Source organism: Zonotrichia albicollis, chromosome 13 (genome assembly GCF_047830755.1).
Source record: "Zonotrichia albicollis isolate bZonAlb1 chromosome 13, bZonAlb1.hap1, whole genome shotgun sequence".
In the NCBI taxonomy this organism is placed as follows: Eukaryota; Metazoa; Chordata; class Aves; order Passeriformes; family Passerellidae; genus Zonotrichia; species Zonotrichia albicollis.
The window spans coordinates 3,087,813-3,094,264 of record NC_133831.1 but is presented as its reverse complement, the minus strand read 5'-3'; positions in this window follow the sequence as shown (position 1 = coordinate 3,094,264).

Here is a 6,452-nt window from a genome sequence, read left to right as displayed (position 1 = left end):
CCACAGCAGTCCTGGAGCTCCATCCTGAACCCAGCTTGGGTTTGATTCCACATTCCCAGCTCCTCTGGGCAGCAGCCATGGACAGGACGATGACCACAGACATGCACAGGGAAATGTCCTTCATTTTTTTTTTTTTCTGTGTTATTTCTCTATCAAACCCCAGAGTTTTGAAAGTGGCAGTTTTGGAAGTGATTATTGGTTTGTTTTAAGAGAAGCCAGTGAAGGCTGAGGAGTTCAGCCCTCAAAGGCTTGGGCAGTTTGGGAGAGGAGTGACCAGGAACAAGAGATGGCTCAAAGCAGCTTTTCCGCTCCCACCAAAAACCACCCAGAGCCTGAAGAAACACTTTCACCATCCTGTCCAAGAAGGGCTGTGCTTCTGCTGTGAAAGCTTTCACTGGCCAGAACAGTTGCATCACATCCCAGCGTCGTTCTGGGAAGAAAATCCGTTTTTAACACAAATTTCCAAACAGCACCATCCCATGCTCTCTGAGGACTGTTCCTCAGAATAAAGACAGCAGAATCTTTTGGTTTGCCTAACTCAAACCCATCTTGCTTGAGGTCTTCATTTTTCCTTCTGGAGGAATTCATTGTCTGCGGGATGCTCAGGCCTGGCTGGGGATGGTTCCCTTCAGCAGAGTGTCCCAAGGACAAAAGGATTGAGGGGGCTTTGGGTCAAACCCTGCCCTCAGCTGAACCCTCCTCATCCTCATTACTTCCCAAGCTGCCTGAGCATTTCTGAGGGCACAGCTTGGCTTATGGATGTGTTGCTTTGGTCATTTTGCCATTCCAGCACAGAAATGGATCTTTTCCCCTCTGAAGGAAAGGAGTTCAGTTTATCAGCAATGACTTTTAACCGCTGGGCTGGTTGGGGCTCTCATGTTTTACAGCCAGGGTAAAGGATCCCCGATGTGAGCACCCCAGGATTTATTGGCCCCACAAGGACTCGGGGGCTTGCTGGCAGCACAGTTCAGAGAGTCAGGAGGAGTCAAAGGTTATCTTTTGTAGGGTAGTATGGGATTTACCAGCTGACCCTGCCCCTGTCCCCTGGTTCATCTGCTAAAATCATTAACGAGTTTTGCTTTACCCTCCAGAACTGTTAGTGTCTTTTTAGCACCCAGATCGAGTTTCTGACCTCGGCAGTGCCAAGGTACCTTGAGGATTTCAAGAGCCTGGGGGCATTTTCAGTGCTAAAAGGAGCAGCAGGAAGAAAGATGAATAGGTGGGTGCTCTGCCCAAAATGAATCTTAATGTTTTTCTTGCTCGTTAAAAGGAGGCCTCTCTTGTTTGTACATCACTGTCTCAAGAGGTTTTGGGTTTTTTTTGTGTTGGAGAAAAGATTTCACTCTTGCAATGCAATGGGGAAATACTGGGGGGTGAAAGTGGGGTGTAAAAAATGAATTTTGAAATGCTGAACTGGGGTGGTGCTCCCGTCACCAGGTAAGTGAGAAAATGTTGTTATTCCTACTGAGGAATGATGGGAAAATCATTTTGGCGTTCAACAACACTTCTGGAGGACCCTTTGTGTCTTTCCTGAGCTTTCTGGGGATCATCCCCTGGCTCTGTCAGAGTCTTTTCCTCACCCTGCCATGCCTGGAGGTGAACTGCACGATTCTGGGGAAAATCAGCAGATGAGAGCTGCTGCTCCACCCCTCCAGCTCCTCCACAGGTCCCCCTGCACAGCCTGCAGCAGATTTGTTTCCATTTAAACTCATCTTGGAACGAGGCCACCCCAAAATGAACAATGCAATAATGACAACCCTGCACCGTGGGCTTTTCCCCTGCATCCAAGAGCAGCGAGCTGAGGTCATTTAAGGCCTCCCAGTGGTGTCCCTTCCTCCCTTCTGCCTTGCCCTGCCCCATACATCAGTGATCTAATCACTGGTGAAACCCAAGGCGGGGGGCTCTGAAGTTATCCCGTTACCAAATCAAGATTTATCGGAACATGAGAAGCCTGGCAGGGTTTTATGATACGCACGGCGCCATTCCTCGCCCCAAACCTATTTGTTACATTTATACTCCAGGAGTTTTTATCATTCCTGACACCCCTCCATCTGTTCCTCACCGTGCAGTAGCTGGGGGTCTTGTTTCACGGGACAGCAAGGATGAAATCACTTCATCTCAATAATGGGTTACAGTAATTAGGTTGCTGTTTGAACACTTGGAGTTTGATCTGCTTTTGGGATAAATTCCCCGGGTTTCTTTTTCTTCATAGAATTTCACACCCATATAGCTGCTACTCCACCAAGTATTGACTTTAAAATGTTATATATTTTCCTTCCAACAGGAACAATCTGAATATCACACTTCCTTCTTGTAAGAGTAAGGCAGGGAACAAATGTTCTCAGGCATTAATTACAGCCAGATTATCTGATATCAGGGTCCAGAGAGCATATTTCTTAATATGCAGCGTAAAGTGCGAAAAGGAGGCGAAGAGGGGAGAGAAAAAAAACCTCTCTTTGTTTTCACTTCAGTGTGAAGCCATTTGGAACCTGTTAGCTGAGCACAACAGCTCCAAGATGCTCTTGATTAATGGCAATTACAGTGATGCAGCAGCTACCCCAGCGACATGATCGACACGGCCTTGCCAGCGCTTTTAACTAAAGTTAAACTGGGCCGAATTCCGTGGAATCCGTCAGGAAATTGGAAAATCTCGGGGCTGCTTTGAGCCCTGCTGATGGCAGAGGCAGATCCTCTGTGCATGCTGTGTCACTGCTGGCAAAACCCGCCAGCAAGAGGCTCCTGCATGTCACTGCTGAGGTGACAATAGCCAGATCCATGAGGGGATGGAGTTCTGGACATGATGCATCTGCTTTATTAAATCTGGGTTGTTGAGCTCAGCTCCAGCCCTGTGGACCCTAAATTTTTTGTGGATGTGTCACAGGACACGTCTGTGCACTGCAATTGTCCTGCAAACATCTCCCACCACTTGTCTGCATCTGTCTGAGCGCTTGGATTTTGATCTCCTTTTGGGATAAAGTCCCCTTCTTTTTCTTCTTTTTCTTCTTTTTCTTCTTTTTCTTCTTTTTCTTCTTTTTCTTCTTTTTCTTCTTTTTCTTCTTTTTCTTCTTTCCCTTCTTTTTCTTCTTTTCTTTCTCTTCTTTTTCTTCTTCTTCTTCCCATCCTTCATAGAATTTCACACCCCTATAGCTGCTACTCCACCAAGTATTGACTTAAAAATTGTATATATTTTCTTTCTAAAGAAAGATTCTATTTATTTTCTTTCTTAAGCAAAATTTTATGTATTTTCTTTCTGTAGCTGCCGACCAAGTTTGCTTCTCACTGAAGCTCTCAGAGGAGTGGCAGAGCCTGGGAGTCTTCCCAAGCTCCACCCAGAGAGTTTGGAGCAGGTCTTTGACCAGAAGTGATTTTATTATTTAGAGCTGGCTATGTGAATGTCAGAAATAAGGATTATAAACATGTCAGAAATAAGGATTATAAACAATGCCCTTGTGAAATGTGAGTAAATACAGCGAGGTTCCTGCCAGGTCCTCAGCTGAGTGAGCTTTGCTCATGGTGAGCATCAACTCCCAAAAAATCTTCTCCTGCCTTCAGAGGGAATATTTGTAACACAAATTCTGGCTCCACCTGCCCGTGGGTAAAAATGTGCTGCAAACACCCATGCTGTGAGAGAACATGAGAATTTAATAAAATAAAGTTATATCTTATTACTATGGAATTGAACATTTTAAGTCCTTACTCTGTTTTAATAACACAGCTCTGTGCTGACTTTAAAGTTTGGTTTGAAAATGACCATTTTCTGCCTTATTTAGACTCGGTGCCCCAGCAAGAGAGAGCTGGGAGGCACAAGCATTTAGAGGAGTTCAAATAACTCAACTGGCCGTGACCTGAACTAAAACTAATAGTTTGTGTTTGTGATGGCTACGAGAGCGGCATCTGGCTTACATTTAAATAGAAGACTATTCAATAAAGGCCCTGCTTCTCCAAACTGCACAGAAGCAAAGATTAATTATTGTAGCTAATGACATTTCGGCCATTTGTGCACCCAAGGGAGAAAGGCAACCCCTGCCCCAAGAACCAATAACAACAAAAATCTTGCAGAGAGCCCCACAAGGGAGAAAACCCCCAGAAAATATTGTTGTTCCTGATATTCTGCCCAGGCAGCCTAACCATGGAATTAAACATAATTTTTACCAGCAAATTCTTTTTTTTTTTTTTTTTTTTTTTACTTCTTGTTATCCTCCCAGAGGAGAACCCAGAGTTTCAAATGGGCTTTTAATAGCAACGCTCTGAGAATCCAGCCTCTGTGTCTTGCAGCTTCTTAGGGAGATCATGTTTCACATTTCACTCATTCCTCAGTGTGTTGGCACAGCCTAACACTGGCTTCAGACATTTGGTATTTGAAACAGAAAATCTTGGTGTTTCATTCCTTGCCTCACTTCTCCCCGTGTTTCTCCAGCATCATATAATATTGACAGCCCCTGCCTGGAAAGAAAGGCCAGGTTCCCTGGTTTATTCAGCTGCAGGCTTTAAAAATGGAGAATGGGGGTTTTGTTCAGAGGAAAGAGCAACTGCCAGTGAACTTTTTCCTTCTTTACATAAAAGTGGGATAGCACAATAAACAATGGTAAGAGAAGTGGGACCCGAGGTATGTATACATATATGTAATATTTTTTAGCTGGCTGGTTTTTCAGTGCCCAGGCTTCAGGGTACAAATCTGCTCCCGTTTGTGGGAGTGATTTATGTCCTGTAATAATCTCAAAACCTGGGCAGTGAGAGCTCTGGCCATAGGCTCATGTTGTGGTGAGTCACATTCTGTGACCACATTGGTGTCCCCAGGGCTTTCAGGGCCAAGAACATGCCCAGATTTGGGAGGTAAAAAAAGGAGATGGGAAAGAGAAAATACAGAAACCAGTCATCTTAATCACAAGTGGAAAAAAATTCAGTGATAATGCCTATCTGGAAATTTTGTCCGTGATTACTACATTATTCCTAGAATTAGGAACCACTGGGATTTTTCAGGCTGTTCTCTTATGCGGATCAATTTTGTAAGGAGAGTAGGTGTAGGTTTGTCTCCTCTTCCACTCCAACCACTGTGCTGGGGCAACTTTTATGACTGGAAGTATTTTGAGGCAAATGTCTGCAAGGTTTTACTCTTTCACACATCATTTCTTGAAGCAGTGCTTTGGCATCCAGAGGTGACTCCTGCACCAACACCCTTCATGTCTTTCCTGAGCTTCCTGAGGGTCATGCCCAGGGTCTGTCAGAGTCTTTTCCTCACCCTGATGGTAAGAAATGGAATCACACTGCTTCCTTGTGGTTATGAAACTGAAATCATTGCTTTCCTGCACACAGGGGCCAGTCCCATCCTCTCCAATTCCTCTCTTTAACCTCTCTGTCCATCCCAGCTGTTCCCTTCACCTCCAAACCCTCGAGGAGCCAGAATGGGATGGGCAGTGACCCACAGAGGGCACCTGTTGGGGACAGAGCCTGGTAACCCCTGCTGTCCCACAGATATGGCTTTGATGGGGGCATGAGTGTGTGGAGTGGGGCATTCCTGTCCCTGTGTGACATCCCCCAAGCAAAAAGGGTCCAGAGGAGGGAGAAAAGGCCCAGGTGGAGGAAAGGAGTGATGATGGAGAGCAGTTCCACTGAAACAGCGAGAGGAACATCACTCTTCCATGAACAGCACTGGAGAGCTGGATTTGTGTCCCTGCTGATGCCCTCTCCCAGGCATCCTCATGGGGATTAATGCTGTTTCTGCTCTTCCTTTGGGGAGTTTTCCTCCTCCTTTTGTCCACGAGCACAGAGGGGATGTGAAAGGGAAAGGAGAGCAGTTTTGGATGGTGGCTGTGCCTGTTGTGAGGAGCGGAGAGCGAAGCTGAGTTCTGGTGGGAGCTGTTTGCTCCCATTGGGGTGTGACAGCCCCGGAGCTGTCACCAGGTGGGGGATTGTGTGAAAATACATCCAGGCTCTTCTTTGGGAGTGGATCTGTGACCCACCAGGATGGGTTTAGCTCCTGCTGGCCACTGTGGGAATGAATCAATTTGGCAGAGCCAAAAGGAGCCCGAGTGAGTCCTGCAGGAAAAAGGACCTGGCAGGGATGGAGAGGGAATAAATCCCTCAGCCAAATTTTGAGGGAGAAATTTCCCTCCTAAATCCTGAACTGCAGAAATTAGGGGTTCATTGTCTTCAAAGTGGCTCAAGTTTTCCCTTCAACGCTCAAAGTACCAAAATAAGGGAATGGTGCATCCTTCAAAGCTCTCTCTCCACTGTGGGTAATTATTGAGAGCCCTGAATTTGCTTTGCATGGAGGCTTCAAAAAGGGAAAAATCCTGGGGAGGTCCAAAATGCTCCAGATGAGACCCTGAGATGTTCCACTGGAGCCCAAAGGCATCCGGGAGGGACCCAGCTGATCCTCAGTGCCTGTGGGGAGGAAAGGTTTGGAAACCATTTGGAAACCACACCTCAGGCTGCAGGTGAATAACTGCATT